Source organism: Vulpes vulpes, chromosome X, assembly GCF_048418805.1.
Source record: "Vulpes vulpes isolate BD-2025 chromosome X, VulVul3, whole genome shotgun sequence".
In the NCBI taxonomy this organism is placed as follows: Eukaryota; Metazoa; Chordata; class Mammalia; order Carnivora; family Canidae; genus Vulpes; species Vulpes vulpes.
The window spans coordinates 105830630-105854796 of record NC_132796.1 but is presented as its reverse complement, the minus strand read 5'-3'; the positions used below and the strand labels follow the sequence as shown (position 1 = coordinate 105854796).

At 40.2% G+C, this 24167-nt stretch overlaps 1 long non-coding RNA gene across 1 annotated transcript in view; it reads left to right on the top strand.

Annotated features, from left to right (window-relative positions):
* Positions 1-5271: 5271 nt before the first annotated feature.
* LOC140596207 (uncharacterized) overlaps positions 5272-24167 on the top strand; it is a 189838-nt gene continuing 170942 nt past the window's right edge. The window contains exon 1 of the long non-coding RNA XR_011998241.1: positions 5272-5423. This is a non-coding gene — a long non-coding RNA (uncharacterized lncRNA). The remainder of the gene's footprint in view (positions 5424-24167) is intronic.

Sequence of the window (24167 nt, the reverse complement as noted above, 5' to 3'; positions counted from 1 at the left end):
TTCATTTAACCACATGCTCATTTTGATTATGAGTTTTAGAGTTTGAGGATCTGCCTAGGAAATAGATCCATAAATAATGGGGTAGGTTCTGCTGCTTACTTTTTCATATGAATAAGTATTTTCATATTTTCTTAACTTTTCTAAACAGACACCAGAAATAATGCTATATAGAATAAAGAAGAAGACTTACAAAATTTAAATATCCAAGCCTTTTTTTATATACCAATATTATTATTTCAAAAATATAAGGAACAAAAATCTATTCACAGTAGCAAAAAATGTATAAATAATTAAACAAGTAATATTGAATGTTTATGTCAATAAAATGGTGATATTTGGCTGCATTAGAAATTAAAACATTAAAATTTATATTAAAATAGAAAGGAGGAACCATGAAAGCTTTGATGTTTAATAAAGGATTATTTGCTTAAAGAGTACTCCCTCATCAATAAGGAAAAATTGAATAATTAAAAAGTGTTTAAAATGAAGGGATGAGTCGGGACGCCTGGGTGGCTCAGCAGTTGAGCATCTGCCTTTGGCTCAGGGCATGATCCCGGGGTCCTGGATTGAGTCCCACATTGGGCTCCTTGCAGGGATCCTGCTTCTCCCTCTGCCTGTGTCTCTGCCTCTCTCTCTCTGTGTGTCTCACGAATAAATAAATAAAATATAAAAAAATAAAGTGAAGGGATGAGTAATCATAAAATCAAAATGAACATTTTTTTAAAGATTTATTTATTCATGAGAGACACAGACTGAGAGAGACAGGCAGAGACACAGGCAGAGGGAGAAGCAGGCTCCTCACAGGGACCCCAGTGTGGGACTTGATCCCGGATCTTGGGATCATGACCTGAGCCGAAGGCAGGCGCCCAACCGCTGAGCCACCCAGGTGTCCCCAAAATGAACATTTTCAATAATATAAGACTGCTAGCTTTATTAGCATTTAAAGAAATGGACATAAAGATGAAACATTGTTTTGAAATAGGAAAGCATTCAGGGTTCGAAAGCCTTGAGGGAGGGGCAAATGACTGGCTCATTTGGTAGAGTACACAACTCTTGATATTGAGGTTGTGAATTTGACCACCACGTTGGGTGTGGAGATTACTCAAAATTTAAAAAATCTTTAAAAAAAAGAAAGTTTGGAGGGAATAGGAACGTTCCAACACTGTTGATCAAGGTATAAGTTAATAAAATCATCTCTTGAGAGAAATTCAATATGTATAAAAATAATATGACATTTTATATATTCCATGACCAGAAAATAAATTTATTTATTTATTTGTTAGTTTTCTAAAAGTAAGCTTTATCCTCAACATGGAGCTCAAACTCATGACCCTGAGATCAAGAGTTGCATGCTCTAGTGACAGAGCCAGTCAGGTGCCCCTCCATGACCTGAAAATTTAATTGTAGGATTCTTATCTTAGGAAATAGCCATAAAAATGAAAAATAGATTTTCTACAAAGATGTTCATCACAATTTCAAAAAAAATTAGAAGCAACTTAAATGTCCATCAATAAGGAAATGGTTAAACAAATTATGGTTCACACACATATAGAGATATGTTCAGGTAATAAAACAATCTTATTCTGTAAAAGAAATTTGTATGATATATAACAAAATGTTCACAAGAGTATCTATGGGTAATTATTCTTTTCTTTCTATGTTTCTGGATTTTCCATATTTAATTAGTATCTACTACATTAATAGTCCTACAAAATGATGACTATTATTTTATGAAAAATAGATTTGGTTGAGCCAGATATTTTATTTTGGGGAAGAATAAATTAAAAAGTTCCAATTATTTATTCATTCCACAAATAATTATTGAGTTTCTACTAAATGCCAGAGAGTGCTATATGAAGGAGTTAAAACTGTAAAGAAAATTTACAGTCCTCCTCCTTACTGAGTGACTCTAGTCTAGAGGGAAAGACAATGATTAAGTATATAGCACAATGTCAAGTGCTATGAGGACAATATAGCAGGGTAGGATGATGGAGCTATTTCAGAAAGAGTAGATGAGAAAAGGTCAGTCTGAGGAGTGACAATGTTAGCAAAGATCTGACTGAAGTGAGGTAGCCAACTATGCAAATATTCACAGAAGGAACATTCTAGTCAAAACAACAGCAATTAAGGGACATCGGCGGGAATAGTGGAGTAAGGAATTTTGAAACCCTTTTCCTCCATAAAAGCAATGAAAACACTAGCAAAAACTGTCAGTATCAGTTTTCAGAACTCTGGAAATTAACCAAAGGCGTGGAACAATCTGGGAACATTTATTCAAGAAAAAAAGCTGAATCTTGGTCAGGACAGAGAGCTTTGTGGCATTTTAAAGTTTAATATTTTAAAGATTTTATTTAATTATTTGAGAGAGAGAGCATGAACAGAGAGGGGAGGGAGAAGCAGGCTCTCTGCTGAGCAGGGAGCCCAACACTGGGTCTCGATTCCCGGACCCTGAGATCATGACCTGAGCCGAAGGCAGATGCCTCACTAAGCCACCCAAGCACCCCAGCTTTGTGGCATTTTAATCTGCCCCATTCCTCAGCCTCTCTTCTCTGCTCAACAGTAGCCTAAAGAGCTAACAACCTGCAACCAAAGTGAAAGGCGACAGTCTGGCTGCCACCAGAGAATGCAGTCCCATTCCCATCATTGTTTAATCTGGCATTCCCTGTGTAGTATAAGCCCTGACAGTTATGAGGGTTTTTTTCTGTTTTGTTAACACAAGTGCTTGACTTAAGCTTTGGTTGCTGAGGCATCCACTTCAAAGCTGGCTATCAGGCTATCTATCTGGAATTAAAACATTGTTAGCCACATGAGTAGACAAAGATCTCCCTGCACTGAAGCTCCTTGGTTTGGGGGCTGTTGGTTGATTTCAGTAACTGACCATTTGGGCCACTTGTCTTTTCCCCACTCTTTAAATTCTTGCTCTTATGTTTCAAATTTACCAATAGAAATGAGCCCATGAAACCCTATGCTCCGCTTTTGACCCCAATAAAAGCAGAGCCTCAGCCCATTTGCTCCCTCACTTTCTCTCTCCTCACCCCCTCCCCCAACCTGTGTGGCCCCAGGTGTGCTGTGTGATATCCTACTTTTAGAAGTAATAAACCTGTATTTTTCAAAGTTTCCTGAGGGTTGTCGCTGGACAGAATCTTTCAATAATAAGAACTACAAGGGTCAGTCCTAATATTGATTGGGAAAAAGATGTCTACAGAAGGATCTCCAGAGACTTCTAGCCCATAACATTTCTAATGATAGGCTGAGACCAGCGTAAAACACACGAGAAGACTCCATTCCTGAGGCCTGTCTTTCTTTAACCTAATTCAAAACTCACCCAGTACTATCTTGTCTTGAAGGTATTTGTTGAAAACAATTACAGCAGTTGTTTAAAATTATAGCTGTTAGAGGCAGTTGGTAACAGGGCCACAATAGGCCAACCAAAAAGCTTAAAAGAAAAGTTTGAGGGGCGCCTGGGTGGCTCAGTTGGTTAAGTGTCTGCCAGTAGCTCAGGTTATGATCTCGGGATTCTGGGATCGAGCCCAACGTCAGGCTCCCTGCTCAGCATGGAGTCCACTTCTCCCTCTCCCTCTGTCCCCCGCTCATATTCTCTCTGTCTCTCAAATAAATGAATAAATAAATAAATAAATAAATAAATAAATAAATAAATAAATAAAAAGGAAAGCTTGGGAATAAGATGTCCATATGGGACTTTGAAGAACTGACAGTTTCCAGAAAATCTAAAAGGTTATGCTGCACATGTGTAGAGAAGTGTGCATTCCTAGCTAGGATTTTGTGAATGCTCTGTACAAAATGAGAACATGCTAAGTTGTCACCTTGAGTTAAACTCTTCACAAGCAGGAAGTAAAGACTAAAGCAGTGTGGCAAACAGTCTCGAGTGCCTGAACAGGAAAGCAGAGCCCCTAGGCTAACACTGGAAGCCTTTAGTTCCAGCGTTTAGGGAATCTCTGGGTAGTCTTTAGTTGACCAATAATCTAACTAAGCAGAGACTTAAATGGCCACACACCACAAAGAATTTACTTATAATAGACACAAAACCTCAGAAAATTGGTTCGGGAAAGTAACTAGACCAGCAAACAACAGACAGCAAAAATATCAAACCCCAGGGAGGAGGAAGAAGCCGATTTCTGGCCCTGCCACATTGTTTTGTATAAAATGCCCAGATTTCAACAAGTTGTGAGACATGCAAGGAAACAAAAAAAAAATATGGCCCACTGACAGGCAGAAAAGTCGTCAATGGAAACTGTCCCTGAAGAAGCACAGATGTACTTCAGTAAACTTTAAATCAACTATCTTGAGTATACTCAAGATCTAAAAGGAAGTGTGGACAAGGAGCAAAAGGAAACCAGGAGGCCCATGTATCACCACATAGAGAATATCAATAAAGAGAAATTAGGTATTTACAGCTGTAAATTTCATTTGAAGCACTGCTTTAGTTTCATAAATCTTCGTATGTTGCACCAAAATGCCAGTGGTGTGATGGGTGAGTGGGGGTTGAATTTGGGATATTTTTGAAGGTAGAGTACAATAAATTTGCAGAAACATTGAATCTGGGTACGAAATGAGAGAGAAAGCATGAAGACACTGAGGATCTTTACGGAAGCAATATGGTTTATGGTGGTACTGTTCAATGAGATGGGGAACACTGGGGAAATCAGTTTTATGGGTAGAAATCAAGGGTTTTATTCGGGGCATTTTAAGATTTAGGTGATTATTAGATGTGAGTCTGGATGATATAACCTTGGTAAGAGAGCCCCAGAGGAAATCCCTTAGAGACTCCAATATTTAGAGATTAGATGAAGAGAGCCAACAAAGGAAGTTGAAAGGGAAAAGCCAGTGGCGTATCAGGAGAATCATGGGACTGTGGAGTCCTAGAAGTCAAGTGAAGAAAATGTTTCAAGAAACAGGATATGATTAACTGTCAAATGTTGATAAATCCTTAATATGAGGACTTAGAATCGATCGTTAGATTTGGCAAGGTGAAGGTTGTTCCAAAAGAGTGGAGGAGGAAAAAACCTTCTAGGTGTGGGAAGTGAGAAAATGAAGATAGTAAGTCTACACTACACCTTTGAGGGGAGTGTGGTAGTGAGTCTCTGAAGTACGTACTCTCCCCTAATTCCCTGACTTGGTATTCACACCCCTGTGTAAGCCTCTCCCCTCAAGTTCCGGCTGGATATAGTGACTCACTCCTAAGAATAGAATGCGGCAGAAGTGATAGGGTGTCACTTCAGGAAGATTAATTTACATAAAGGCTGTAGCTTCTTTCTTGGCTTTTCTCTTTCTCCGTCTCTCTGAACACTGGTGCTGGGAGAAGCGAGCTGCCATTCCAACTCTGGAGAGGACCAAGTAGTGTGGCAAGGAACTAAGGACTGCACTCCAATAACCCACGAGAAACAAGGCCTCCCAACAACTTGGTGAGTGAACTTGAAAATGAATCCTTCAGCTCCGTTGGTGGTGGGACTGCAGCCCTGGCTAGCAACTTGATCACAGCCTCATGAGAGAACCTGAGCTATAGTCACTAACTAAGTTGCTCCCAACTTCCTGATCCAGATGAACCATGAGATAAATCCATGTCATTTCTAGCTACTAAGTTTTGGGGAATTTGTTACACAGCCCTAGATAACTAATACAGGTGGAGGGAGGAGTGTGGAGAGTAGTTATATAGTCAAAGAAGGGTTTCTTTGGGTGGTTGTATAGTCTAAGAAGAGTTTTTTGTTGTTGTTTTTTTTTGACAGGGAGATTTCATAGCATGTTTGTTTTCTCTGCTTGTCATAGAGCACTCTCATCTGCATATAATGACACAGTATAGAGGGGTGCTGATTGGAAGCCTTGCACAGGGGTCCAGGACAAGTGTGCAAAGGTTGCTGTTACATAGGAAAAAAGGATGAGGTAGTGTGTGTACAATGTAATTGGGTTAGTATATCTGAAGGTAGGTAAATTCTCTTCTGGTTGCTTCTATTTTCTCAGTAAAAGAAGGGAGGTCACCACCTAAGAATGAGTAGAGAAAATGAAACTAATGATAAGTAATTTCTTTTAACAATTAACCTATGGTATAAAGACAGTTAATTGGATTTGAGAACAATAAAACTGTTGCCAGTACAAAGTAACTATGATTTCTCTCAGCTGTCCTCAAAATGCTCCTTTAAGCTTTTACATCTCCTATCCTTTTCCCTAAATGACATAAAGATCTAATAAATATAAGCTTCCCCGCAGCCAAATACAATGGCTGAGGAAATTCCTGGGAACTCTTCTTTGGAGCATCTCTCCATGAGGACCATATGCACAGACAAATAGTACTGAGAAGAATATGCATTTGAGGGTGCCATAAGTGGACTTGGGGGCGCTTAGACCTCACACAATTGAGGCGATCACTGGGACTGGGATTGGAATTTCATGAGCTAAGAAATCTGTGTACACTTGAGTCTGGTCAGGGTAATTTGAACTAAGGAAACTGGTCTCAGAACTGGAGAGCAGAAAGTGGGCTGGGAGCTCAGCTAAGGATTAGCAAGGGTTACAAAATAATGAAAGAATTAGAAATCCACAAATACAAAAGCAAAAGCATCTAAGAAGCTACACATATAATGAGGCTTGGAATTGACATTCTAATAGCCCCATCATTGATAAATGAATAAATAAAACATGCCATAATTCCAATCCACTGAGAAGTTCTCAGAAGCATGATTAATAGGAATTGAACAGTAATTCAGTGAACTCATACTGCAAATAGCTTCAAAGTATAATCAATTTTGATGCTCAAGGTCTAACTATCATCTCTGAAAAGTTTACAATGAGTCACTTTCACTTTGCCAGTGTTGGTGGGAAACATTTCAGATATGAGTCCACATATTTGGAAGCCAATCTGAAATAGATAGAGGCTTCAGAGTAGCTCAACAATAGCAGCAGTTGAGCTGACTTGACTATATGAACCAAAAATGTATTCCCCCTTCTAAGCTAAATCATAGCTTGAGCCCAATGGTTGATGAATCTTCTAGCCTCATCTCACACTTATTTTTCCCTTGTCTATGCAGTGCACCTGGAAATCTTTCTGCTTATGTATAGTGTGAGGTTTCTGAAGTTCATGTCTACATAATGGACACAATCCCCATAAAGATCAATTTAGTCCCACCAACTAGAAGTAAGGGGAGTACCTTTAAAGAAGGAGTGTTGTGCTTTTAGGGCACCATGACCCAATAGATCTCTTCCTCCTCTAAAGTCCCACAGTATTTTATTTAATTACTCTTTGGCTTTTATCATATCTGCCCACTTTGTAGTTATTTGTGGGTGTGAGTAATGAACTTAGAGAAACTTGAAGGTATATATTACCTCATATTCATCATCAAATATGGTAGTTATTATAGCTAATAACCAAAATATTTCTGATTCTCCTTCCAGAAATGGTAGGAGGTGGGTGACACTTCCCTGTCCAGCCTCTAAGTTACATAGAAGGTAGAAGAGAATTCCCAAACTATTAGAACTACCTGAAGAGTTCAAAAAAGTTGCTTAACACAAGTCAACATAAAAACCCATAGCATTTCTCTAGATCAATAATAACCAATTAGAAAACACAGTAGAGAATAAGATGCAATTTATAATAGTAGGCACCACTGTATAGCATCTGAAAATCTAATCACAAAACACAAAATCTAATGAAGAAAATTTAAATGCTTACAAAGGACTTTGAAGAATGCCTTAATAAATAGAAGTACACAAAATCTTTTTGTATTCATTTCTACCCGGAAATGGTCTACAGCTTTGATGCAATTACAACAAAAATCCCACTGTATTTTAGGAGTAATTGTGCATACAGACTCTAAGATGTATAGGAGAAAGTGAATGTCCACAAATAACTAATATAATTCTAAAAAATAAGACCAAAGAAGGGTCTTGCCCTACACAATTTTAAAATATATTACAAAGTTGTATCAAATCAAGGACAGATTATTTAATAAGTGGTAATTAGAAAAATGGAATTAACCATATTGAGAAAATGAAATGAAACCTGTACCTGTCATCATGTACAAAAAGCCCCCAATGGAAGGCAAAGTTGTAACTTTATTGGAAGAAAATATAGAAGATCCATTTGTTGTTGGCTTTCAAGAGGATTCCTTAAGATGCAGCAAGCACAAAATATAATGGGAAGAGTTACACTTGACCACATCAAAAGTCAAGGCACAATTCATTAGAAGACACCACAGACAAAGAAAGATGAGGGACATATTAGGGGAAAATCATTTGCAATGTCAAAAACACAAACAGATTAATATTTGGAACAGTACATCTCAATCCTTTCAGATCTAATGGTCTCTTTTAAAAAATTGTTGTGTAACCACCTTATATTACCCCAAAATAAAACTTGTAGATAATATTATCTACCAACACACATCATTAAAAATAATTAGTACAATGTCCTAATTGTCATATCAAAAGAAATAAAAGGATAAGAGTTATGTGTTTCAAAAGGGCCAAATATATTAGAAGACATAGGAAGTAGAGAGATAGTTGCACACAGACATAGAATCACTAGGAATGGTACAGCTACAAATGTAAATTAATGTATGTTTTATTTTAAGTAAACTAGGCATGTTTTATTGGAGTCACAAATTCTTGAGCCTTGTTGCCTTTGGTTACCTGCCTTTCCAAAATGATAAGCGAACCTAGGTAATCATTCAAACAAAAGAGAGTTGCATTCCTGAACAAGATTCAGGACTACTTTGTGCTTTAAATGATCTGAACTCAGAATCTACTGTGTTTCATATACAAACAGATCTGTCATCTCCTTAAGTATCTGACAAGACATTTTAAAGTTAGGAGAGAAAAAAGAAAAAAGAAAAAGAAAAAAAAGAAAGTTAGGAGAGATAGGGCAGCCGGGGTGGCTCAGCGGTTTAGCACCACCTTCAGTCCAGGGCCTGATTCTGGAGACCTGGGATCAAGTCCCACGTCAGGCTCCCTGCATGGAGCCTGCTTCTCCCTCTGCCTGTGTCTCTGCCTCTCTCTCTCTGTGTGTCTCTCATGAATAAATGAATAAAATCTTTAAAAAAATAAAAGAAAGGAGGGATAAAGGAATATTTTGTGTGTGTGTAAGATGTCTAACATTCCTGGCCCTCACTCCCTAAAACCCAATAATACCCTCTGACCATTGGGATAACTAAACACGCCCCCACTAATTTCCAAAATGTCCTCTTGAAAGGAATACTATCTCCACTGAGAATAGTTAGTCTAGATATATAAGAGACTTGTACAAGTCAGCAAGACAAATGGACTCTGCAGTATAGAAAACTGGGTAAAGATTATGAAAAGGTGGTTCACAGAAAGGCAGCATGATGCACAATAAATGTATGAAGGGATGATCAGTTTCACTAGTAATTAGAAATATGGGTGACAGACACTGAGGAGGGCATTTGATGGGATGAGCACTGGGTGTTAATACTATATGTTGGCAAATCGAACTTCAATAAAAAATATATATCTAAAAAAAAGTAATCAAAAATATGTGAGATGAAACAGCAACATTATTTTGCTTTATGCTCACAGCCCAAACTTCAAAAAGTGGATACTATACAGTGCTAGAAAAGATATGCATAATCAGGAACCTTCAAGTATGCTTGATGGAAATGTAAACTGATGGCAGCTATTATAAAAAGATATTTGGAAGTTTCTAGCAAAAACAGAAATGTGAATTTCCCAGGACCCAGGAATTCCACTCCTGAGTATTGAGCCCAGAGAAATTACTGTCTAGGCACACAAACACACATAAAAGTATGTTCATGATAGCAGTGTTAGTAACAGAGAAGTATAAGATGCCATCTAAATGCAAGTAGAGAAATGCATAAAGTAAGGTATGTGCAGAGGATGGAATATTATATGGTAGTAAAAAATGGAATTGGTGTAGGTTTCAACAGCATAATGTTGAGTGAAAAGAAAAGGAAATGAAAAGAGTTAAGATGTGTAACCCAATATTATTTGTGTAACTATAACACCAAAATTAGACATTGCTGGAGATACTTATTGCATGTATATTAATGGTCTGGAAGGCTGATTGAAAAGGGCTGTGTGCATTCAAGATGAAATCAAATGAAATTGTGTTAGTTTAAATTCCCTTTTGCATTTTGAGGTTGAGAGATAGGGGAGGAAACGGGGGAGGTTGTGCTTGGAGAATTGGAGGCAATAGACACATTCTGAAAAGCAGAGATTGTACGGAAAGATGAGTCATCAGTAGACAAACCACTGCATTCCCAGGGAAGTCTATTAGTAACTATTCTCTCGAAGTCCACAAAGGAAAAGCTAGAGGGGTCCACATCAGAATGACAATAATATATTCACATAATTTTGCAGGAAATCATGATGGTGTCAGAAATTGACAGTCTTTTTCTTTGGTTTCATCTCCATTGAAAGCAGAGCCAAAAAGTCAGATTTTATGAAGCTGAGATTTATCTGCTGCTTAGGTGCCTAACAAGACACTAAATGCCAGAAGATTTTTTTGAAAGAATTATGAAATCATTTTTTAGTTTCTTCTAGATATTGTCAAAGCTTAGGAAGCATAGGCCTTAGGGAGTTTGAAGGATTGACAGGTCTATGATGGTAGCACAGGGGTTGAGGGAGTCTGTTTCAATCCAAATGGACTTATTAGGAAAAAAGTACCACCACTCTCCTAACTTGATCGTGTATTTCTATTAGCTGCTGTCATTGCTCATGGTCAGCCCATTATGCTTGATTAACACAAATTAATCTCAATACCAATTTTCTTGTATGTAGAGTGACTCATCCCTAATGGTTGTGATTTTGTGTAATTACCAAATATACTTTTTTAAAAAAAGATCTGAGCTAAATTTATAGCTAAGGGGTAGCACAAGTAGTCACTGCTCTAATCTGCTCTTGCTTCACAGAAAGAAAATAGTTGCTCCACCAATGAGTAGAGGATTTTGTTATCATATGCTATCCAGAATAGTATCCTCTGCAGCCTGTGTATGGTACATTTCATTATCTCACAAAAGCACTGGAAAGACTGATTGTGAGACTGCTGTATGATCCCAGGTTACATATATAATTTTAATAAATCTTTGTTTTCTATAAAATAAGAAATCAGCGGGGCACCTATCTGGCTCGGTTGGTGGAGCATGCAACTCTTGATCTCATTCATGCTTGTGTGTTTGAGCCCCATGTTGGGTGTAGAGATTATTTTTTTTTAATCTCAAAAAAAAATTAGATGATCTCTAAGCTTGCTTCAAGCTAAAAAAAATCTGACACTGGTTTTCAGGATTTTTGAGGTTTGTTAATTTGGGTGAGAATAATTCAAAGTCACACATAAAACTGAATCACAACCCTTCTCTAGAGGTACATCATTATTTTTGAATGGTAATCTTCACATTATAAAATTTGCTCCATTGTTTAAGACAAAACTGCATACTTAATGATGCATACACAGAGTAACAAATAGAAGGTACTGAAATTAAAAGCAAATATGCAATTCAAAAGAAGTTTCTTTTTGAGGTGTCAAAGCAAGGTATATTAGGAGAAAATTGCAATGACCTAAGAAAGCCTCACTTCCTAATCTCTAAAAAGCTACATGTAACTAGATGTATCAGTCCATCCATTTTATTTTATTTTATTTTTTAATAAATTTATTTTTTATTGGTGTCCAATTTACCAACATACAGAATAACACCCAGTGCTCATCCCGTCAAGTGCCCCTCTCAGTGCCCCTCACCCATTCACCCCCACCCACCGCCCTCCTCCCCTCCACCACCCCTAGTTCGTTTCCCAGAGTTAGGAGTCTTTATGTTCTGTCTCCCTTTCTGATATTTCCCACACATTTCTTCTCCCTTCCCTTATATTCCCTTTCACTATTATTTATATTCCCCAAATGAATGAGAACATATAATGTTTGTCCTTCTCCGATTGAGTTACTTCACTCAGCATAATACCCACCAGCTCCATCCAAGTTGAAGCAAATGGTGGGTATTTGTCGTTTCTAATGGCTGGGGAATATTCCATTGTATACATAAACCACATCTTCTTTATCCATTCATCTTTCAATGGACACCGAGGCTCCATCCACAGTTTGCCTCTTGTGGACATTGCTGCTAGAAACATTGGGGTGCAGGTGGCCCGGCGTTTCATTGCATCTGTATCTTTGGGGTAAATCCCCAACAGTGCAATTGCTGGGTCATAGGGCAGATCTATTTTTAACTCTTTGAGGAACCTCCACACAGTTTTCCAGAGTGGCTGCACCAGTTCACATTCCCACCAACAGTGTAAGAGGGCTCTCTTTTCTCCGCATCCTCTCCAACATTGGTGGTTTCCTGCCTTGTTAATTTTCCCCATTCTCACTGGTGTGAGGTGGTATCTCATTGTGGTTTTGATTTGTATTTCCCTGATGGCAAGTGATGCAGAGCATTTTCTCATGTGCATGTTGGCCATGTCCATGTCTTCCTCTGTGAGATTTCTGTTCATGTCTTTTGCCCATTTCGTGATTGGATTGTTTGTTTCTTTGGTGTTGAGTTTAATAAGTTCTTTATAGATCTTGGAAACCAGCCCTTTATCTGATACGTCATTTGCAAATATCTTCTCCCATTCTGTAGGTTGTCTTTTAGTTTTGTTGACTGTATCCTTTGCTGTGCAAAAGCTTCTTATCTTGATGAAGTCCCAATAGTTCATTGTTGCTTTTGTTTCTTTTGCCTTCCTGGATGTATCTTGCAAGAAGTTACTGTAGCCGAGTTCAAAAAGGGTGTTGCCTGTGTTCTCCTCTAGGATTTTGATGGAATCTTATCTCACATTTAGATCTTTCATCCATTTTGAGTTTATCTTTGTGTGTGGTGAAAGAGAGTGGTCTAGTTTCATTCTTCTGCATGTGGATGTCCAATTTTCCCAGCACCATTTATTGAAGAGACTGTCTTTCTTCCAATGGATAGTCTTTCCTCCTTTATCGAATATTAGTTGACCATAAAGTTAAGGGTCCACTTCTGGGTTCTCTGTTCTGTTCCATTGATCTATGTGTCTGTTTTTGTGCCAGTACCACACTGTCTTGATGACCACAGCTTTGTAGTACAACGTGAAATCTGGCATTGTGATGCCCCCAGCTATGGTTTTCTTTTTTAAAATTCCCCTGGCTATTCAGGGTCTTTTCTGGTTTCACACAAATCTTAAAATAATTTGTTCTAACTCTCTGAAGAAAGTCCCTGGTATTTTGATAGGGATTGCAATGAATGTGTAAATTGCCCTGGGTAACATTGACATTTTCACAATATTAATTCTGCCAATCCATGAGCGTGGAATATTTTTCCATCTCTTTGTGTCTTCCTCAATTTCTTTCAGAACTGTTCTATACTTTTTAGGGTCTAGATCCTTTACCTCTTTGGGTAGGTTTATTCCTAGGTATCTTATGCTTTTGGGTGCAATTGTAAATGGGATTGACTCCTTAATTTCTCTTTCTTCAGTCTCCTTGTTAGTGCATAGAAATGCCATTGATTTCTGGGCCTTGATTTTGTATCCTGCCACGCTACCAAATTGCTGTATGAGTTCTAGTAATCTTGGGGTGGAGGCTTTTGGGTTTGCTATGTAGAGTATCATGTCATCTGTGAAGAGGGAGAGTTTGACTTCTTTTTTGCCAATTTGAATGCCTTTAATGTCTTTTTGTTGTCTGATTGCTGAGGCCAGGACTTCCAGTACTATGTTGAATAGCAGTGGTGAGAGTGGATATCCCTGTCTTGTTCCTGATCTTAGAGGAAAGGCTTCCAGTGATTCCCCATTGAGAATTATATTTGCTGTGGGCTTTTCGTAGATGGCTTTTAAGATGTTGAGGAATGTTCCCTCTATCCCTACACTCTGAAGAGTTTTGATCAGGAATGGATGCTGTATTTTGTCAAATGCTTTCTCTGCATCTAATGAGAGGATCATATGGTTCTTGGTTTTTCTCTTGCTGATATGATGAATCACATTGATTGTTTTACCAGTGTTGAACCAGCCTTGCATCCCGGGGATAAATCCTACTTGGTCATGATGAATAATTTTCTTAATGTACTGTTGGATCCTATTGGCTAGTATCTTGTTGAGAATTTTTGCATCCATGTTCATCAGGGATATTGGTCTGTAATTCTCCTTTTTGGTGGGGTCTTTGTCTGGTTTTGGAATTAAGGTGATGCTGGCCTCATAGAATGAATTTGGAAGTACTCCATCTCTTTCTATCTTTCCAAACAGCTTTAGTAGAATAGGTATGATTTCTTCTTTAAACGTTTGATAGAATTCCCCTGGGAAGCCATCTGGCCCTGGACTGTTGTGTCTTGGGAGGTTTTTGATGACTGCTTCAATTTCCTCCCTGGTTATTGGCCTGTTCAGGTTTTCTCTTTCTTCCTGTTCCAGTTTTGGTAGTTTGTGGCTTTCCAGGAATGCGTCCATTTCTTCTAGATTGCCTAATTTATTGGTGTATAGCTGTTCATAATATGTTTTTAAAATCATTTGCATTTCCTTGGTGTTGGTAGTGATCTCTCCTTTCTCACTCATGATTTTATTAATTTGAGTCTTCTCTCTCTTCTTTTCAATAAGGTTGGCTAATGGTTTATCTATCTTATTAATTCTTTCAAAGAACCAACTCCTGGTTCTGTTGTTCTGTTCCATAGTTCTTCTGGTCTCGATTTCGTTGAGTTCTGCTCGAATTTTTATTAACTCTCTTCTTCTGCTGGGTGTAGGATCTCTTTGCTGTTTTTTCTCTAGCTCCTTTATGTGTAAGGTGAGCTTTTGTATTTGAGTTCTTTCCAGTTTTTGAATGGATGCTTGTATTGTGATGTATTTCCCCCTTAGGACTGCTTTTGCTGTATCCCAAAGATTTTGAATGGTTGCATCTTTATTCTCATTAGTTTCCATGAATCTTTTTAATTCTTCCTTAATTTCCTGGTTGACCCTTTCATCTTTTAGCAGGATGGTCCTTAACCTCCACGAGTTTGAGGTCCTTCCAAACTTCTTGTTGTGATTTACTTCTAATTTCAAGGCATTATGGTCTGAGAATATGCAGGGGACGATCCCAATCTTTTGGTTTCGGTTCAGACCCAATTTGTGACCCAGTATGTGGTGTATTCTCGAGAAAGTTCCATGAGCACTTGAAAAGAATGTGTATTCAGTTGAGTTTGGATGTAAAGTTCTGTAGGTATCTGTGAAACCCATCTGATCCAGTGTGTCATTTAAAGCTCTCGTTTCTTTGGAGATGTTGTGCTTAGAAGACCTATCAAGTATAGGAAGCGCTAGATTGAAGTCACCAAGTATAAGTGTATTATTATCTAAGTATGCCTTAATTTTCGTTGTTAATTGATTTATATGTTTGGCAGCTCCCACATTTGGGGCATATATATATATATATATATTTTATAAGTTTAAGAATTTATTTTTTAAGATTTTATTTATTCATGAGAGACACAGATAGAGAGAGGCAGAGAGACAGGCAGAGGGAGAAGCAGGCTCCATGCAGGGAGCCTGACTTGGGACTTGATCCCAGGTCTCCAAGATCAGGCCCTGGGCCGAAGGCAGGCACTAAACCGCTGAGCCACCCAGGGATCCCCCCGGAGCATATATATTGAGGATTGTTAAGTCCTCTTGTTGGATAGATCCTTTAAGTATAATATAGTGTCCCTCTTCATCTCTCACTACAGTCTTCGCGGTAAATTTCAGTTTATCTGATATAAGGATGGCTACCCCTGCTTTCTTTTGAGTACCATTTGAATGGTAAATGGTTCTCCAAACTTTTATTTTCAGGCTGTAGGTGTCCTTCTATCTAAAATGAGTCTCTTGTAGACAGCAAATAGATGGGTCCTGCTTTTTGATCCAGTCTGAAACCCTGCACCTTTTGATGGGGTCATTAAGCCCATTCACGTTCAGAGTTACTATTGACAGATATGAGTTTAGTGTCATCATGATATCTATTCAGTCCTTGTTTTTGTGGATTGTTCTACCGAACTTCTTCTTAAAGGGGAATTTGAAGAGTCCCCCTTAAAATTTCTTGCAGAGCAGGTTTGGAGGTCACATATTCTTTCAGTTCCTGCCTGTCTTGGAAGCTCTTTACCTCTCCTTCCATTTTGAATGAGAGCCTTGCTGGATAAAGTATTCTTGGTTGTATGTTCTTCTCATTTAGGACCCTGAATATATCCTGCCAGCCCTTTCTGGCCTGCCAGGTCTCTGTGGAGAGGTCTGCTTTTACCCTAATACTCCTCCCCATAAAGTCAGGGATCTCTTGTCTCTTGCTGCTTTAAGAATCTTCTCTTTATCTTTGGAATTTGCAAGCTTAACTATTAGATGTGGAGGTGTTGAACGGTTTTTATTGATTTTTGGGGGGGATCTCTATTTCCTGGATCTGAATGCCTGTTTCCCTTCCCAGATTAGGAAAGTTTTCAGCTATGATTTGTTCAAATACATATTCTGGCCCTCTGGCCCTTTTGGCGCCCTCAGGAACCCCAATTAAATGTAGGTTTTTCTTCCTCAGGCTGTCGTTTATTTCCCCTAATCTGTCTTCATGGTCTTTTAATTGTTTGTCTCTTTTTTCCTCAGTTTCCCTCTTTGCCATCCACTTGTCTTCTATGTCACTCACTCGTTCTTCCACCTAGTTAACCCTCATCGTTAGGACTTCTAGTTTGGATTGCATCTCATTCAATTGATTTTTAATTTCTGCCTGATTGGATCTAAATTCTGCAGTCATGAAGTCTCTTGATTCCTTTATGCTTTTTTCTAGAGCCACCAGTAGCTGTATAATAGTGCTTCTGAATTGGCTTTCTGACATTGACTTTTAATCCAAATTTTGTAACTCTGTGGGAGAGGGGACTGTTTCTGATTCTTTCTTTTGAGGTGAGGTTTTCCTTCTAGTCATTTTGCTCAGTGCAGAGTGGCCAAAAACAAGTTGTTTTGGGAAAAGGAGAAAAAGAGAGGAGAGAAAGAAGGAAAGAAAAGAGAAAAAGAAAAAAGAAAAAAAGGAAGAAAAAAAGAAAAAAAAGAAGAAAAAGAGAAAGGAAAAAAAAGGGTGGGGGAAGCAAACAGAAATCAAAAAGAAAAAAAAAAAACCCACCGGGGAGTATCTTCTGATTCTGTATACTTTAAGTCCCTTGACTTCCCCTGGAACTTGTCGGTCTAGCTGGTCTTCTGGGGGAGGGGCCTGCTGTGCTGATTTTCAGGTGTTAGCACTTGTGGGAGCTGCTCAGCCCCCTGCCTGGTGCAGGGCTCAGTGGGGGTTGTTTACCCCGTGAGGCCCCAGGAGGAACACCCCAGTGACGGCGGCCAGCCCTGGAAACCTGGATTCAGCCCCCGCAGTAACTCCGGAGCTCTCTGTCTGCAGGGCCTGGAGGCTCCGAGGCGGGGCCACTGATCTGCTCAGCTCGGGGCAGGAGCGTCCTTGCTGTCCTGGGCCCTCCCGGCCTCTGCCTGTCCCTGGGGGAGGCCGGATCCTGGGCTGTGTCCCGGGTGCCCTGTTCTCCGGGGCCTGCGCTGTTGGATTCGCGCTCCCGCCCCGCAGCCCCCTCTCCGCGGAGCCGCCGCCCGAGCCCCTCCGAGCTGCTCCGGGCCCCGCCGTGCGCGCTGCAGCCCTTAGGGAGCTCGGCACATCTCCCCGGGGGCAGGTGTCTGTTAGTGTCCCGGGGAGCCTGAGGGCATCCCCGCCCTCCTGGGGTCCTGCTCTAACTCCCTGCGAGCCCCTTTCCGCCCGGGAAGGTTGGTGCAGCTCCTGTTTTCTCCTGTCCTGGGTACACTCGCCCCGGCCTTAGCCCGGCTCCTCGCGGGGCTCCTCCCCCTTTTGTTTCTTTATTTCTGCCCCCCCCCCCCCCCCCCCGTCTTCCTACCTTGATAGAAGCGTGAACTCTTCTCACTGTAGCATTCCAGCTGTTCTCTCTTTAAATCTCAGGTCGAATTCATAGATTTTCAGGATGATTTGAAGGTTATCTAGGTAATTTGGTGGGCACAGGTGATTTGGGGACCCTACTCTTCTGCCATCTTGCCCCTCCTCCAGTCCATCCATTTTAATACCGCTTTAGCGAGAAAATTTAAAGACCTTTTTTACCAACACGTGATACGTTAGAAATGAGATCTATGTACAGTTGTTATTTTCTTGCGCTGACCTTAATTTCTCTGTAGGTGTCATCCACCTTTCAGGGTGATTTTACCCCAAGCACATTAACAACTACAAGGAGTCTGAAATGCCTGCAAGCCAAGAGGGCAGAACTGATTCCAGGGCCTTCTATTTGAGCTCTTTATAATATTCCCTTTCCGAAAAAGACCTAAGTCACAATTGTGAAAACCAGGGCCCAAGTAACCTTTGCTTTTAGATGTGACAGAGCTTGTTGCACCCAGAACCCAGTCCCTGCTTGTCATATTCCTTCCTTCTGTATCTGGGAGTAGGTTACATGTCCTGTTTCAGAGATCTGGGAGAAATACAAAAAATAAAATCTTTTGTCCAAAATGTCCAGAATCTTTGACCAGCTTCCTAGAGTGACCAGGAAGCAGAAGGAATTACTGATCTCTGAAGGAATGTTATGAAAGAGAAAATGCCTACTTAAGATACCATCACATATATGACAGCGAAATTGTAAATCCACAGTAATAATTTTTCCTGTAACATTCAGCTTTAAAATGACTTCAAACTCTCTCTGGAAAGAATTTCTACGACTTATAAGACTGATGGAGCTCTGAGAAAAATGATCAGTGCCCCATCAATGTTCTCCCTAATGCAACAGAGCAGCCTCATGTGCCTGCAGGAAAACAAGAACTAAAGATTGGGTCAAGTCATTAAATCCCAGGGTCTGCCTAGGGTGCAAAGATTGAATAGATCACCAACCATTCCATGCTGGGAAACCAAACAGTTATAGCTTCAGGGTCAAGTTGAGCCAGAAGTGAAGTAGACCTAATGGGTAGTCTAGGCAAGATGCCCTGTGGAAAGGAGTGTGGAATATTATGGGGCTTGAGAGCGTCCCTGAGCTGCCAGTCCACAAGGAAACTGTGAACTCAGTGCTACAACTGCAAACATTTTAATTCAACCACAACAGTGACAACTTGAAAAAAGCCTCTCGGCTGCAAATGAGAATGCAGCCTGCCCCAAACCTCGATTTTTGCTGATAAACCTCAAAGCACAGAGTTGTGCCTGAATTTCTGACAGAACTGTGAGCTAATAATTGGCTATTGAATTAAGGGAATAAGTTTGTCGTCGTTTGTTAGGCAACAATAGAAAAATGATAATCAACAGACACCTGGGAAACTGGAACTATCTGTCATCAACTGTAAGACAGATGTGTTCACTGTGCTTAAAGGAATTAAAGAAAAGCTTTAAAAGGTCAGTGGGAAGCGAGAACCCGTGAAATTTATCACAGATTCCTGCCGTCATCTATGGTAGGGTCATAAGGATCTGACTGACTCTCCTTATTTAAGCAACTAGAAAACTTGATAAAATACATGCACCAGTTGCTTTCAGGCTGGACAGCAGGCAGCACAGGCCTATTATCGCAAAGAGAAGAGAAATAAATGAGATGATCCCTCCAATTCCCTCAACCTATTGCCAGGAGGCGTTTCCAAGCTACGGTGCAGAGGAAGGGGGGAGTGGAGTGCAAAGACAAAGATCAAGATTTAGGAAGGCCGATGCTGCTGGTAATCATGGACCAGAGCCCCAGAGAGGAGAAAACTGCAGACAGAAGACTCCGGAGATCTGCCGACATGTTCCCTTGAGCCTTTGGCTGATTACTCCTGTGCATGCATGAGAGGAAACTGCCAGACTCAGGAAATAGAATCACTGTGAAGCACTAGGCCGAGCAATTTCCAGAGGTCCCAGAGGGCTGAGAATATTTTGTGCTCCTACCAGCCAGAGCGGAAAAACGTCATAACACACAGTGCATGGGGTAGAGTTGTCAGAAGGATAACACCACGGTAGAGGAGATAGATCAGATCTTGAGTGAAGAATACTCTAAGAAGGCTCAAAGGCTCCTAAAACGTTGGTCTTAGCAAAGACTTTTTGGATATGATGACAAAAGTGCAGGCCACAAAGGCAAAAATAAACAAGTGGGGGCTACAGCAAATGAAAAAGCTTCTGCACAACAAAAGGAACAATCAGCAAAGTAAGAAAAGCAACCTGTGGAATGGGGGAAATGTTTGTAAACTATCTATCTGATAAGGGGTTAATATCCAAATTATGTAAGGAACTCAAACAACTGCATAGCAAAACAAAACAAAACAAAACAAAACAAAACAAAACAACCCAACAATCAGATTTAAAAATGGGCAAAGGACTTGAATAGATATATTTCCAAAGAAGATATACTACTGATACTATTGCTACTAGGCACATGAGAAGATGCTCAACATGGCTCATCATCAGGAAAATACAAATCAAAGTCATGATGAGATACCACCTCACACCAGTTAAAATGGCGATCATCAAAAAAAAGAACTGTTGGCAAGGTTGTGGAGAAAAGGGAACCCTGATGCGCTGTTGGTCGGAACGTAAATTGGTACAGTTGCTAAGGAAAACAGTACGGAGGTTCCTTAAAAATTAAAAATAGAACTACCATAAGATCCATCCACCCCACTTCTGGGTATATATCCAAAGAAGATTAAAACACACCCCCATATTCATTGTGGCATTATTCACAACAGCCAAGACATGGAAACAACCTAAGTGTCCATCATTAGATGAATGGATAAAGACAGTGTGAGATATGGATATATATATATATATATATATTCCTATATATATATTCCTATATATATATACATACACACACACACACACACACACACACACACACACACCGAGGCACCCCAAGAGGGGCTTTTCTTTCTTTCCTTTTTTTTTAAAAAAGATTTTACTTATTTATTCATGAGAGACAGGGAGAGTCAGAGACCTAGGTGGAGGGAGAAGCAGGATCCCTTCAGGGAGTGCAATGCAGGACTCGATCCCAGGACCCCAGGATCACGACCTGAGCCTAAGGCAGGCAGTCAACCACTGAGCCACCCAGGTGTCCTTCTTTTTTTTTTTTTTTAAGAAGGGTATTTCTTTTTTTAAAAGATTTTATTTATTTATTCATGAGAGACACACAGAGGAGGCAGAGACATAGGCAGAGGGAGAAGCAGGCTCCATGCAGGGATCCCAATGCAGGACTTGATCCTGGGACTCCAGGATCATGACCTGAGCCAAAGGCAGATGCTCAACCGCTGAGCTACCTAGGCTTCCCAAGAAGGGTATTTCTTAATGATAATAAATAATACATCAGGAAGACAGAAGAATGCCAATTCTGAATGTGCCTGAAAAGCAACCAAAAAAGTTAATGAAACAAATTTGACTATATATTAAAGAGAGAAAATATACACCCATAAACATAATCAGAGATTTTAAAACATCTTTTCTGAATAACTAATAAAACTAGATAGAAAATAAGTAAGTATATAGAAGATCTGAAGAACACTATCAACCACCTTAACCTAAATTGACATTTATAGAATTAAACACCAAACAACTGCAAAATAGGCATTCTCTTTACATGTATATGGAATGTATACCGAGATAGACCATATTCAGGGACACAAATCAAGTTTCAATAAATTTCAACAAAGTTTGAAACTTTACAGAGCATGTTTCTAATTAAAATGAAATTATATTAGGGGTGCATAGGTAGCTCATTCGGTTAAGGACCTACTTGGGCTCAGGTCATGATCCTGGGGTCCTGGGATCGAGTCCCGTTCTCTGCTCAGCAGGGAGGCTGTTTCTTCTCCCTCTGCCCTTCCCCCTCCCCATCCTGAGCTTGTGTGCTCTCTCTCTCTCTCTTTCAAATAAATAAATAAAATATTTTTTAGGAAAAGAAAAGGGGGAACACCTGGGTGGCTCAGCGGTTGAGCATCTGCCTTTGACTCAGGGCATGATCCTGGAGTCCCAGGATTGAGTCCCACATTGGGATTCCTGCATGGAGCCTGCTTTTCCCTCTGCCTGTATCTCTGTCTCTCTCTTTCTGTGTCCCTCATTAATAAATAAATGAAATATTTAAAGAGAAAAAAAGGGGGCACCTGGGTGGCTCAGTGACTGAGCATCTGCCTTTGGCTCAGGTTGTGATCCCAGGGTCCTGGGATCGAGTCCCGCTTTGGGCTCCCTCCTGGGAGCTTGCTTCTCCCTCTGCCTGAGTCTCTGCCTCTCTCTCTCTCTGTCTCTCATGAGTAAATAAAATCTTTAAAGAAATAAAAATTAAGAAAAGAAAATACATATGACTTAATGAAATTATCCTAGCAATGTAATAAGATAAACATAATTCCATGTAATACACAATTTAACAGAAAATAAGATCAAATATTGAAGAATTATATTTCATAAAAATTAAAAATTTCTCCTCCTCAGAAGATATCATTAAGAAATGAATAGGCAAAGTCCAGGCTAGATGCTATGTTTATCTTGGTCCCCATGTTTCCTGTAAAAGCCACAAGGACAGCTGAAACACAGTTCTTTAAAGGCATTGGTGGTATTGCTCTGCCCCTTGGCCTCACACCTGTGGGACTCCCCATAGGGCTCAGCCTTCAAACTTCACTGCGGCCATCAAGGAGTATCTGAAAGAGTCTCAGAAGCCTGCCTCCTTACAAGAGTCATGACTGACCATTACTTACTGGCTCCTGCATGGACTGCAAAGTCCTGGCTGTAGAGAATGCTAACCTGGACATGGTCCACCCACCTACTGTGGCTTCTTGATACCTTTAACAAATTCCCTTTGTTGGGCTGCTCAGTGGAGTACCCGGGAGACTGTGTTTCGTGCTATAAGCAATAGCTGTAAGTCCAGAAAAGAGCAGTTTTTAAAAAGTAGCTATTTAACCAACATGCTACAGTCTTAAGTATAATGATTAATTCTCTGGCATCCCCTACCACACAGGCATTCGCTGTAGGCTGAAGGGCATTGTAATACAGGAAACCAATGCCCAGGGCCAACAGATACTCCATTTTGGGGTGGGGTGGTGATAGCAACGTTGGTGTTATTATCTTAAGGTGACTCTCCACTGGCAGTTACTGGGGAGAGGCCTGCTTAGGCAAGGAGGACTTTGTGGGCTTAACAAACCACGATTTCTGTGGGTGAACATTCTGATAGTGAGTTATCTGTAAATATATTTAATGAGCATTAGGTGACAAGGAAGATTTCCTGAACTTATTTATATAAGTACATGTTTCAAAGAGCTGCAAGCCCACAACCAGTACTATTACTTTCATTCTTAGAGTACTCCTGTGTAGCAGGCAGAGGCCACGCGGAGTCCTTCTGCCTTGACGAAGGGTGGAAAGCAGAGATAGGGGAGGTCGCCAGGCAGTGGGGAGTCAAGAGGAACCCAGTGTGTGGACTGTCTAGTTCTGTTTGAACTCTGACTTCTTATCCTTATGGTACTCTTTTGTCTCTCCATAAGGTTTAGCAGGGTATGGCTTTCAGAGCCAGTGGCCCCAGCATCCAGTGATCACGGAAGAACCAGGCCTAGGGACACCCGGGTGGCTCAGAGCAGTTAAGCATCTGCCTTTGGCTCATGTCTTGATCCCCTGGGGTCCTGGGATCAAGCCCCGTGTCAGGCTCCCTGCTCAGGGGGTAGTTGGCTTCTCCCTCTCCTCTGCTGCTCCCCCTGCTTGTGCTCTCCCTCCCTCTCTCTCTCTCAAATAAATAAAATCTTTAAAAAAAAAGAAGAAGAACCAGGCTTAAACATCTGGTATATGTGGAAGAAGATAGATGTAGCTACTCATTAAGAGTACTCTGTGCTAAACGACAGTTTGCAGGCATAAATTTGCTTCATTCTTGTAAAAACCCAAAGATGGATGAACTCGTAGTTCCCATTCTGCATATGAGGAAACTGCTGTTCAGAGGGAATAAGTGGATGTCCAAGATCAAATGGCCAGTGAGTGGTGAGCTGCTATTTTGAACTCAGTCCATCTAATTTTGTTGCTCAAGTTATCTGGCCTCAGGTTACCAGCCCTCTACAAAAAGGTCAGAGGTGCAGCAGAGAGGGGCCTTGGAGCATTGACTGAACAAGTAAAAACCTCAGGTAATGACACAGTGGAGGGTGAATGGTTATTGCTCATAAAAATTCATCTCTGGTTTCTACATGTAACACAACATCTATTTTTGACTTCATACAGTGCATGAAAGTGTTTTTATAAGAACTGTATTTGCTTTTATTCTTTGGAGCAGAATTTACATAGGATA